At 39.7% G+C, this 13,671-nt stretch overlaps 1 protein-coding gene across 1 annotated transcript in view; it reads right to left on the bottom strand.

The window, feature by feature from the left end:
* Positions 1-13,671, bottom strand: part of GABRG3 (gamma-aminobutyric acid type A receptor subunit gamma3) — a 329,193-nt gene that overhangs the window by 155,072 nt on the left and 160,450 nt on the right. The gene's annotated exons all lie outside the window — the stretch shown is intronic.

Genomic DNA, 13,671 nt, shown 5'->3' with positions numbered 1-13,671 from the left:
TCTTTTTTTTCCTTTTTTTTTCTTTTCTTTTTCTTTTCTTCTAGCTACTTTAGAAAGCAAGTGAAACATCTCACTTGCCTTGGTCCTGTGCCATAACAATTTCTGCACTGGCATGTTCTTTTCCACTTTTCCACTCTGAACAGTCACAGCTACAAGATACAATTTGCAGAGACTTCTTTGTCGCAGGGCAGACTGATAGAAGAGGTGTGAAAGATGAACAGGAGCAACACACACGTAAGGTGGAGAATGGTAAATTCCCCTGATTATGGCGATGCCTTTTGAGGGCAGGGAGGGTTGTAAATTCAATAAATTGATTGCTCTGTTTGTTACCAATTGTTCAGCCACTTGTTTTCAGGTCACGCTACAGCAGAATTGAAAAAGCATGCTCGTGCTTCTTCACAGACACTTCATGTACCCCAGATGCTAAGAGCTGAGCAATCACTAGCTTATTGCCCTGAATAGGCTAATATCATAATTTACACAAATCTCATCCTTTCTTTCACTCCATGTTTACTGCTGTATTTCCGTAGATAAGCAGTCATAGTCGGTATAACAGCAGAAATACGGACAAACAGCCAAAATTATATAGGTGAACATACAAACACGCTGATTTATGCATTTAATACCCCATGGAAGAAACTGTGCAAAATCCAGTATTTGAATTGTGAATTCCAGCCACCGGAGTCTGGGAAATGTCACGTTTGCATTTGCATACGTTCCTCTCCCTCTTTCCAGACTGCTTTACATATGAACCCTGTGGAAATCTCTGACCATGTCATGAAAGACCCTCTCAGCATGGCAGGGCTGGCCACATCCATGACAGGGACAGTGTTTGCTGATGTGACACAAAGTGTATGCTCTACAGGGGCTGGAGATGATCCAGAGGAAACCATCTCCTTCAGTCCCCTGGTAGATGCTCTTGGTATATCTGAAAAAGAAGAATTAATGCTGTGTGGAAAATCTGGTATGTCTTTGCCTTTGACCACTTCGAACTTGCTTTTATTGCATTTTTGTTTCTCTATTTCTAAATTTTTAAAGGGAAGGTGTAAAAAGAAATGCTATTATACAATCGATATGATATATTTTTTTATTTATACATAGTTAGAAGAGCTTGTATGCTGAACTGAAGACGGCGTTTTTGCTAAGAGCCACCTGGTTCTCCTGCGCTATTACATTTTTGGCAGGTCATCCTTTCAAAGCTGATGTTATAACACCGGGAAACCTAATTCACTGACGCGGCAGATGTAGTCCAAAACACACTCTGGGACTCTCATCTCTAGATGGCAAATGATCAATAGGGCCATAAGTGGTACTAGCATGTATCCAAATACCAGGTAATAGATCACCTGAGGAATTAAAGCCTAGCCACCAAAGGTATTATGGACCATTTTTCTTCATAGCCTATCTCACTACCATTTTTCATTGCGTTATTAGCTTTATGTTTTCAGGGAAGCTGACAGATTTGAATCTGAAGAAACTTTTCTTTCATCTTGATGAGCACAAACATGCACATCTCCGCACACTTGAAGGATCCAATGCAATGTACACAGCATACACTTATTGCTACCTAGCTCTAAATATTCACCCTCACTCACCAGGTTTAAGATGGAAGAGTGCTGATCTTGTTTCTTTACACTCAACTCTTTTATCATTTTAGTCCTTGAAAGTCCAGTGACAAGAATTTGGCACATTCAGCTTCTATAGAGAAAAATATGCCAGACATGTCTATAGGTTTCTCCAAATGCTGAGTGAGTAGAGTTGCTTTTTTTAGCTCACATGTGAGAATCAGTATTTATAGAATCAAAGACCATTTGTATGCAGCTGGCTAATGACAGTGCTGTCTTTTTACAGGACAAATTTTTGCATGATATTCATATTTGAGGTTATTTTGTATGAATGCTTTATTTTGACTAAATTTAGGAGCAGCCATAATTCCTTTCTAGTTGATCGTACGTATTTAATTATATTTAGGATTTTAGGATTTAGGATATTTAGGATTTCTACCCCACCAAAGGAAAGAAAGCCCTTGAGCTCCATAATACAGTGTCCTGAGAAAGTACGGCAGCTAGATCTGAGCAAAGTGGGCACCAGAAGCAGCATAGATGTATCGTTGTGGATTCAACCCTGGCAAACTACTCTGGCTGAGAAACAGATTACGTTAGCCGAGAAGCAGGGCCATGCTAACACCACTTTCCAACTCCCATTTTGCATCTCATTTACTTATTACTGCACCTATAACATGCCAGCAATAATCATCATTCAAAATATCTCTGCAATGGGCCACTCTAACTCCATTCACCTTATTAAAAACATTTCACCTCAAACCAAGTGGTTAACAGATCTTCTTAGTTATTTAGTTCTTTAAAAAATGCATTTTTCTCTTTGTAAACTTAGGTCATAAAAAGCAAAGCAACATTTTTAAAAGTCAATAAAAGGTGTTTGAAATTAGTTGCATTGACTTTTTCAATACTTTACCCCTATTTTTTAATATTAAAAGTATTTACAATGTTCGGTCAGAATGTACAAACTACAAAATAATTTTTTCCCGAAAAAACAAATGCACATTTGTATTTAATATCTGAATTGCAATTTCATCTTTTTTATTCTCTCCATTAATCCTTTTTAGAAGTGAACGTTAGATTACTACATCCTTTACATTAATCTTTGTAATTGCTTCAGTCTTCAACCAAGCAGATAATGGAGTATGATATGCATGTATTCACTCTACTAGGAAGGGACAGAGGTCACTTTTGAAACTGGTACTCAGTTCTTCACTTCTAATGGACCTAAGCCTATGCACCCTTCAGGAAAATTACCTTTATCGTCGCTGACATCAGATACTCAGTTCCCAGTGAAGTCAACAGTTTCTGTGTACTGCTTTCTGTACACTGCTTCTATATACAAAGCTGGTACAGTGATCTCCAACACACAGAACCCAACAAGAAACTGCCCTAAGAAAGGTTTCTATGTTGGTCTCATATACAGGTCAATATAATACAGTAATCTAGGAAAGGAATGCTTTTTATTTGCTACCCACATTAAGATGAATGCCTATGTTCAAAGACCTTTATGAAATGTAATGGTCACACTTAGTTCAGGCAGGACATCAGGTTTCAGCAAAATGATGCCTCAGATGAAGCATCTACAACTCTAATACTGTTCTTTATGTTCTGTTCTATCACTGCACCAGAAATCATAGAATCATAGAATCATAGAATGGTTCGGGTTGGAAGGGACCTTAAGGATCATTTAGTTCCAACCCCCCTGCCCTGGGCAGGGACACCTCCCACCAGACCAGACTGCTCAAAGCCCCATCCAGCCTGGCCTTGAACACTTCCAGGGATGGGGCATCCACAATTTCCCTGTGCAACCTGTTCCAGTGCCTCACCACTGTAAAGAATTTCTTCCTAATAGCCAATCTAAATCTACCCTCTTTCAGTTTAAAACCATTAACCCTCGTCCTATCATTACTCTCCCTGATATCCTTCTGATTCTTTCTTTTCCTGGTTGTTTCTTTTTTTGTCAGAAACCATTGATTACTATAATGAACACAGGAAGAAATAAAAACCGGCAAAATATTTAATAGGGTTTATCCCCAGAGGCAGAAAGGTGAAACTATGTTCTCCATGAAGTGATGCCAAGGTTATGTACAGTAAGATAATTTCTTTCCCCCCATGACGACTCGCTTATGACCAAAGAATTTATCACCAGCTCTTTTTTGCAACTTACATTTAATGAATGTGTTAAATTTTTTGTCATGCAAAAAGTCAGTTTGTTTTAATTGCAAGACTTAGTCAGAAGCATTCAGTACAGTCTGAAAACAGTAAGTAACATTCTGTCACTGAAAACCTCTCTATGACCTCCAAGAAGTTTATCTTTGAAAATGGCATTTTAAAATTGGCACTTGACAATGCTTACTTGACTTCCAAAGCAACTTCTAAAGCAAAGAAAACAGATTGTGGTCTTCTTACCTGTGCAGCATGCAAGTAATTGTCTCATGGATATTTCTTCCCACTCGAATTTTATAACTTCTCCTTTAAATTTGAAATTTTGCTGAGAAAAATGACTGGATGAGATGAGGAAAATTGACTGATTTTTTTTTTTCTGAACTAAATGATGATTTAATTAGATGTTATTTTTCTGTTTTCTGGTTATGTATGGAGAAAAAAGCTAGAGATGATTTTTCTTTCTTACTTTATATTGATTTCTGGACAGGGGGACAAAACGCAGATTTAACAACAGTATTAGCTGCAAATAACTGTACATAGCCAAGGTTCCAACTACTTGATTTTAGCATATTTTTTACATTTTCAAATATTCTTAATGTGGTTTCATTAGTGCCTTGGAAATAATCAAGCCAGCAGTGCGTTATTTGCCCTTCAACTGTGTAGGAATGATTAATGACTGGGAACACCTTGAAAGTGCCATGGTTTGAGGCCTCTGTAGTCACAGAGAAAAATATATGCTTTTCAACCAAGTCTTTCTTTGTTTTCTCAGTCAAAAGAGGAGCTAACGTGTTGTTGGCAATACATGAAGCTTTTCTCCTACCATGATGTATCATTTTAGCTGTGGGTTAATCCTGGAAAATACGATTTAATTGGCTGTCACAGTTGGGTGATCTATTTGAATGACTATGGATAATAGTATGGTATGCCTTTGTTGCTTCTGCTGCAGCCTTCTCATTTTCTGCATTTTCACAATTCCTCACAACAACAGTAACAACAACAACAACAACAATGTCAAGAGTCTTGTCCTTGGAAAAAAAGCAAATTTCTTCTATGATACTTTCTGGGTTCTTACTATTGCCTACCAAAAAATACATCACCTCCACTCCATTTTCCTATACTGTAGTTGCCTTTGGGCAACTATTGCTATCTTTTCTGATCAATTCATAATTATTTCTCTCACTCTTCCCAAATGTTTGGTTTTGTTTTGTCTTGGTGTGGTTTTTTTTTTTTTTTCATTGTAGAGCCAATTTCTTGATTGTTGACAGAGTATGACCGTCTTTGATTAAGTTTGTATGAGGGTGGTACTTGATCCACTGAAAATACCGAAACAATTAGAGTTTGGTTGAGATTATGATCATTCTGGGCCCTCTGCACCCCTTGTATATCATGCCAACACGCCACAAACACTGCTCCCGTAAGCTTGAAACTAGTCTAATAAACTGTGCAAAGCTTAAAATCTCCTTCAGTTACCAAAAGGCTTGACTTCACCAAAGTGTGCAATTCTATTTCTGATTCTTACACTGTTCTGGAAGTAAGTATTAAACTTCCCTTTTATGTTTTAGTCCAAACCATTCAATATGAAGTATGACTAAATAAATTAATAATGGTAGAACCCTTTACATGCAAACAGAGTCATAGAAATGTTAAGCGTTACAGTTTAAGACTGGGACATGGGACAGGGCTGTTCAGGGAAACAGCAGAGAAATGGGAGCAAACCCTCTGAAGAGTGGGAGCCTCCTTTCTGCTCTCAGCCAGAGACCACATGGGAACACACAGAGCAATGTTCTTTCTCTACGCCCTTGCTATGCTCAGATTAAAAGTACGAAGAGAAGGCTTTGACATACTGTGTTTTAAAGGAAATGTCCCAACCATTAGAGCAACACCTGTGATGTCTGTTTATTTAGTTTGCAACTTGGTGCACTTGAAGAACATTAGGTGAGGGTCATCTTTTCAGAGTTTGAAGTTCATTTTCAATAAAAGAATATTTTTTCCTGCCCAGCTCACCACTGGAAGGAAAGTTTAATCAACAGCTGACTTGCAAAGATTACCCTGCAAAGGGCCATCCTGATTGATTCAGCCACCCCTTTAGTTGTGTGACAAATAAGTGAAAGAAGAAATGCTCCCTGAAATAGGGGATGAGTGGCTCCCTCTTCCTGAACCGGAACAGTCACACACCTGATATCAAAACATGAAGAGTAATTCTGGGGAACACAGCCCACCTTTAGCTTCCCTGAGTCATCATATCTTACCCTGGATAAGTGGGCTAAAAGGAAGAGAGGACTGCCCTGTGTTTAGATGGAACATCTTCTCAACAGGCTTTTGATCATTTGAAGAGGTACAAGCTGTGCCCATGGCTAGTTTTGATCTTGATGGAAATAAATACTCCCACAGCAATTGCTGCATGATGTGTGCTGTTTGTTCCCCAGATTGCACGCTGTATAGATTATAAAAAGCCAGGAACTATGGTGACTCCAGGAGAGCCCTGGAAGGCTTAAAATGTTACCTTAGCATCACTCCTTGACATATACTGCTTGTTTTTGCAATCTGTGTGCAACTTGCATTCTAGTTTCAGAAATTGGTAAAAATCTCTCAGGTATCCTGTGGGAATCTGAAAATAGTGGAATGGTCTACTGTTTTCCAGTGAAGCCATTTTGAATCCTACACACTCTCGTTTTGTGGAATTAATGCAGAAAGAAATAAATGAAGTCTTCTGGAGAAAACCTGGTAAAATAAACAGCATATTTCATATGCAGTGTATCTTCAAAACCCTTGTGGTATCATCAAGACCAACTTAAGCCTTCTCTGTGGACAATAATTCTCATATGCATGTTCTGAAAAGTTCTCCTTGCTTTCAGCATGGCTTGGGATGAGTGGAGTAGCGCCATTGGGGCTGCCTGTCACTTTCTCTGAAGTATCTCTGACAGGGTGGACCTTTATTTCAGAGGCTGCTCAGGAGCCAAATGGGGGGCATTTACTTCACACTATGTACAACACCAGGTTTTGGGGGCCTAAGGGATGGCATATCATGGCTCACCTTCCCATTCTCCACCAGCCTCCTTTGCTTCCACTGTCTGTGCTCCTGCCTCCCCCTCCAGCTCCTACCTTTATTCCTCATAGTCTCTGAGAGGTGGAAGAGCTCAGGAAACACCTCCCCACTTTTGACCTTTTTTTCTTTTCTTAATCTGAGTTTATTTTTTCCAGCAGCATTGAGGCTGTACCTTCAAAAGGTCCCCAAAAAAATATACAAACTAAACCACGGAATGATTAGGTTTGTAGTGGTAGTAAAATATATACCTTTGAAAACTTTCCAAACTGTTTTATGCCTATAAATACTTTGAATAACTTGCTCTTTTGTGAGAATTAGCTTTGATAATTTCATAAAGTTACAAGCACGATGGTTACATGGAGAAAATACACTGAAAGAAGCAAAGTCAACATTGAGATTGTCACCACAGTATAATGGCTATTCAGGTTAAGTAACACTTGCAAAATATTTCATCAAGCAGTCAAAATTGTCTTCATAGCTGAACATTTTGAGTCAAAAAAAAAAAAAGCTCTTCTCATCACTGCCTCAGCAGGAGTCTCGGAGTAGGAGGATGGAAATGGAAGCTTGCCTTCTTCACTGTAGCGTTGCCCTCTGGCTGCTTTAGGACATTATTTCACCGATTTCTGGCTATTATAAAGACTGAAAGACACTTAACCTCACACTAAAAATAATGCATGCAATTATCATGTAGCATTCCTTTCCCTGAGAAAACACTTATCTGTCCCTCTGAACCTATTTTGGCTCCTTGGAGGCTAGCTCCAGTCCTGCTGCATTCCAAATAACTTCTTACATTCAGCGAAAGGAAGGGCTGGAGATGTTTTTCTTGGCCCATGTCCAGGGATCCCTTTGTGCCTCCTCCTCGCTCTGCACTGATGGATTATCTCTTCCGGTTTGATCAACCATTCCACAATCAGAAACACAGCATGAAATTAGAAAGAAATGCAGCTCATTTTAGAAAACCAGCTGTAGGTCTATTCTCTTCCCATGCCTTTTGGTGGAAGACTCCTCATTCTTCCTGAATATCACTGCTTCCCATTTCTTTTGTGACTCTTCTGTTGGCTTCTATTTCTCTTAAAGCATTCCCAAAGACATCCTGATTGCTATGATCGCACCACAACCGCTCTTCCACAGCCTCTTCTCTTGCTGTGTCAAGAGGGCGAGGGTTCATGTCCTGTCGCAGACAGGGCCTGATGAGAAGCTGTCTTTGACATGCCATAAATATATGCTCTTAAACTGGGCCACCTTAGAAAAAGGGATGTCCAAAGCATGCAAGGAAGTCAGAGGGGAAGTAGAGGAGGGTGATACATTGCGGTGGGCAGACTTTTGGGCAACGTAACTCAAAATGCTAATCAGAATAGTCACTCCTAAGGAGATTGCTGCTGGAAGAAACAATGTTGTTGGGATTGACAGAGAAAGTACAGTGCCCACTCTGACCTGTAATTTAAGGCTTTACTAAGACAGCAGTCAGGTTGGGTTTTACTTGAGAGCAGGGAGGTGGGGGGGTGAGGGGCAGAGAGAGGGAGAGAGAGAGAGATTCCAAATGCATAATTCAACGTGGTAAGAAACCAAGGTTGTAAACTTGTGAATTCAGTAAGACAAACACACAAGGACAAGCTTAACTCCTGGGGAAATAGTAAAGAAATAAAAATGAATAATCACTGAACAGAAGAAACAAAGAAAGAGAAAATTAAAAGTCTGTGAACGTATGTTAATTGCTGTACTACTTAATATAATAAAGTACACTATTAAGGTCTCCTAAGAATACTTGATATCTGAAAGAAATATAAAGCAAATTATAAAGATATTCAGTAGTATTCACATTTTAAAAGAAAAGATGTATCAACTTCATAAGCATAGTTCTTGAGGCATTAACTTATTCAAAACAGAAGCTAAACTTCCCTGTTCACAAAAATAAATGCACTCTCGGAGGCGGCACACAATAAGACTTTATGCACGTAATCTTTGTATTAAAGAGTTTGTTTTAATGATGGAGAGAGGGCCTTTTGGCCAAAGAAGTGTAAGAACATTTGAAACATCTTTTATGCCATTGGCAAGCTAGAAAAGCAGAGGTTACCGTGATGTTTTTATGCGTACTGTCACTCTTAGCACAAGAACAGCTGCAAAGCAATGGGAAACAGGGTGGTGGTGAAAAAACAGACACCCACCACAGGCTGAAGGATCAGGTCTCATGCAGAAACATGAGAAGAAAGATAGTAAGGAGCACGTTGTAAGAAAGCAGGTGACAAAATCAGATGGGTAAAGCCCTGTTCCAACTGCTCCCTCCCCGTGTCGTTTTTAGGGTATCTCCTGAGGTTATGTTGTATCTTAAGAATCCACATACCACTCTACTACAGCATCCAAGTGTCCCAGAAAGTTGCTCCCTTGTCCTTATAGAACTCTGGTTAGGAAAATAAAAGCATTATAACCTTCTTTTTCTTTCTCAGAGGCTAAAATACTGAGGGCATCGTCGTCTTCTCCAGGGTTGTGCAGGAAAGCTACAGCTCACCAGGGATTTAAACACCATTCTTTCAAACCCTCTCCCAGTCAAAACCATCCTGCCACCCATCAGTTTTCAAGGGTCAAAATAAATAAATATGTACGATTGGGCATTTGTTGGGCATTTGTTGTGCTTTTCTTCAAAAGAAGCACTAACTCCCCACAGCTGAATAAAGGGAGACTACAAACATAGCTCGAGCACTGCACGCCCAGTCATCCACCTTGCTTCACTGGCAGCTGACTTCCTCACCCTGTTCCTTCCAAGGTAAATCTGCCACACAGGCAGCGAAAATTAAGAAATGTAGACATACACCAGTTGGTGACACTCAGTCTTGGGGACAAGTATTGGTCCCTGGACATCTGTGATTTAGCAGAATAGACATACCCAGGTCACAAAGACTAAATTCATTACAACACAAATAGGATCCAAAAGGAAAGTCTGAAGTGCTGGATGACAGAAATCAAGTAAATAAATGAAGCAGCAGTGAGCGAGGGAGTTATATCCTGTATCCATAGGATATATCCTATATCCACAGGATGTGAATAGGTGTTACTGTCATTAAACAAAATGATGCACGAAAAAGCCAGCTGTGCACAAAGTACTAGGAAAAGCTCATTTGTAAAATCCCTCATTTGCATTTGAGGGAAATGCAAATGTTTAACCAATCTAAAAATGAGAACAAGACTGTTTTGCCACATAGGCACGGAGAGACACTCCGTAATGAGAGTCTCAGCTGTGCTCAAGTCCTTCTTGCTTTTGGTCCCCAGAGGAGCCAGGGCAGCCCTGCACCCCTCTGCACCGCTGGCTCAGGCAAAACCAGACCCCTCCCTGCTTCTGCATCACTGGCAATGTGCTTGGAGGGGAGGATGAAACTCCATATTCAAAATATATAGCCCCTACGGCTGTGCTGGCTGCCTTCAGCAGGCTGAGCCTACCCTTCCCACATTTCCAAGCTGAGGACACTCTGGCTCACAGCTTACCTCTTCAGAGGAAAACACAGCAGGCAAATGTCTTCAGGCTTCATTTAGGCTTTATAACACAAGCACAGAGACATTTCAAAAAGGTAGGTATCTGGAGGCTTATCCTTGCCTCAGTTTCTTCACCCCATGGGCATTTTTTTTTATTTTTAATTTTGATCTGGTTTTGTGGGTGGCTCTAAGGTAAACCCTGGGCTCCATTCATCCAGGTCATACTTCCTACCAACCTTCTTGTGTTAGGTTGACAATCAAAATAGCTCTGTATCCCTTTAAGACCCTACTTCTCAAGCCAAACTTGATCAAATTCCATCTCCCCCCTAGAGGTCAGTCCATTCTTTTTTGATATGAGACTCATATTAAATCACCTATTGACATTGGTAATTCTTCATTGTTCCCAGTCTGGGGGAAAAGTGACACCAGATTAAATAGCAGATGGCTGATTGCCATTCACTAGGCCATTCAACGATAGCAATTTCAGGAGTCCAGGCAGTTCCTATCAGTTTTATACGAGCACATTCCTCTTACACTCACGAACTTCATCACTCACCAGTTGAGAAAATTCAAAAGGAGCCTATCAGAAATTTTCAATAGCTTATATCATTAGGGAAAAAAAAAAAAAAAAGGAAAAGAAAGAACCTAAACAAAAAGTTGTAAGATCCATCTTGCAAAGCTCATTAGGGAAAATGAAATATAGTCATGTAGTGTTGCGTAAGATAAACTCACTCCCTAACACAGTTTAACCTCGCTCCCTAACTCAGCATCTGTTCTAACAGTGCAGGATTAATAACTGATACTGGAGTATAATCTTTATACTATATTAGAAAGAATAACTCTGCTACTACTTGTGAACTGGTCATACTGTCATCAGTCAGAAGAGATTAAAACGGATGTAGCTTGTGTGGGAAAAATACTTCTTCTCCAGTGCAGTTTCAGTTTCTAAGTAGACATGAAATAGGTAATATATGTAGCTGATAACACAGGCATTTCTGGTACATTGTGCCTAAATCCCCCAACAGCGGGCAGGTAATTAGAAGCAAGGAGAGCTGCGTTTCCAACCTGAGCGAGGAAGGCGCTCCATCTGTTGCCAAGGTAACACTCCCACCTCTGCTCCCCCACTGCTGGTCCCCTCCCCGTTGCTGTGGTAACCACTTGACATCAGTCCCCCTTCTCCCACCCCTGCATCCCCCTGCCCCGCTCGGACACCCACCCACCCACCCACCCACCCTTTGGCCACGGGTTCAGGGCACGCACTGCCATCGGCACTATGCAGCTGGAAATTTAATGCAGGGAGATGTAGGGAAAGCACTGGTTTCTCTGAGACAGAAGAGGCTGTGGAGGTGCTGCTTCTTTTGTTTGGATGCCTTTATGCAGGGATATGCTACAGGGGAAAGTCATGGGGCCAATATAATGCTTGTACGTTGCTTTTTGTGGGACATGGACTCAGGCTGATCCTTTGCCCAGCAGTGAATGTCACCAGTAATTAACTCTGGAGCAGTCTTTTTGCCACTATTTTTTAACTTGTATTATTTAAGGCGAGAAGAGAAACAATAATATTGACTCAGGCACACTTCCCTAACTCAATGTATTTTTGCTTATTCAGTCTGTATTTCTTTCATTTCTGAATATTGTTCTTAACTGGTAGAGGTTTTATTCTTATTTCAATTTTGTTTTTCTTTTTCCCTGTTTTAGTAAAAGGAAGATGAAAATAAATGTTTCGTTCAGGATCTTACAGTATTTCTTTCTGAATCCTGCTAAAAGTTCTCCAGCTTTGAATATTTTCCACTGCAAAGAATATAAACTTTGTAAGATTTCCAGCACAAGTATTCTGAACTTTTCTTGACTACTTTAAACTTTCCTAGATTATTAAAACTCCCTTTCACCAGTGGAATGGGACAAATCTTTCATGGTCTATCCCACTGCTGAACTGTAAGTAGCAGACAACTGGAAGTCCAGCAAGAAGACATGTGGAAGTCTAAGGGCTAACAATGGTTTCTGTTTTTACCTGATACCAACACACAGTTGTGTTGTTTTCTTCACTTGAGCGTCTCCAAACTTGGTGCCGTTGTAGCAGGAGAGAAAGGATCAGCTCCAATTTGACAGCAACTTATGCCAATACAGGAAAAAAAAAATCTCTATTCTATGGCAATTTTCTATTTCACTGTTATTCTCTAAAACATATTTCATAATGCCCAGCTGTGAAGTTTTGCTTTAAAAGTGCTTCATGAAACAATTCATAATATACATTTCAATTGCCCGTGAAAGGGAAAAGTTATTATAGCAATTTCAATACCAAAAACTAGTCCATTGTGAACAACATGAAAGAAGTGGACATGCTTTTTGCTAATGTAACCCTGTGTGAATCCTTACTTTTTAATTTCCTAGCGTATCAGCAAGAATGGAAACAAAGGACCCAAAGTACAAATTGTTCTAAGTAGATTCTTCTCATTCTTAACATGTGGAATGAAAGCCATGAGAAAGATGGTTGAAAATAATAATTCTGGATGAAATAATTCCATGAAAAATGAACTAAAGAATGCAAGAATTCTTGAGAGCAGCTATTGAACAACTGAATTTTTAATTATGCATTTTTAAGAAAGCCACCATCAGTCCTAATTAATAAATATATACACATAAGTCAGCTGTCATTAGAGTGAACAAAGCTTGAGGAGCAATCCGGATGCAGTTTATCTCTTTCTCTAAACCCATAAAGAAGAACACTCATCAGAGTTGTAAAATGGCCACCTGTTGCAACTTCGCTCATTTGAATTTAGTGACCTTCATAACAAAAGCGGCATTACTAGTCTGGGAGAAATGAGTGATCAAATATTAAACCAAAGATTTTTCTCATCTGAACCTTCATTTGAGGTTCTTTTCATCTTGTTCTTATTACAATGCACCGATTTAGGAGTGCTTCAGAGGTGAATGGGACTGAGCAATCACAACAGCAGACATGGGAACTGTTTTACCTGATTTTATGCTCTTTGATAACAAGCCAACACTAATTACTCTGCAAGTAAAAAAAAAAATTGAAGTTCTACAAATTAAAAAAAAAAAAAAGGCTCCCGGGGACAAACTGTGGACAGTTGCCAGTTGTATACTGGTGAATGCATCTAAAGTTAAAGAAAACTGATCATGACTGTGTCTTAAAGAATGAAGACTAAATGTACAACTGATGGCTATTTCCATAGTATGAGAATCTCTATCTGGATGAGGGTCAGCAAAGACAGGTGGACATTCCTCAAAGTATTTATGTACCCAAACATACCCAGAAGAGTTTTAACAGTTGTAAGAAGCTTAAGTTCAGGAGAACAACGCAGGAGAGCTCTGACCAAACTTGCTGAGGTGCTTCAGACATCTTAAAAGACATCTTAAAAAGCTTAAATGCTTCAGACATTGGTGCAAACTCAGCAGAGTCCTTGTTAG

This window comes from Chroicocephalus ridibundus, chromosome 1 (genome assembly GCF_963924245.1).
Source record: "Chroicocephalus ridibundus chromosome 1, bChrRid1.1, whole genome shotgun sequence".
In the NCBI taxonomy this organism is placed as follows: Eukaryota; Metazoa; Chordata; class Aves; order Charadriiformes; family Laridae; genus Chroicocephalus; species Chroicocephalus ridibundus.
Note: the sequence above shows the minus strand (reverse complement) of the source record. Positions and strands in the feature narration are given on the sequence as shown.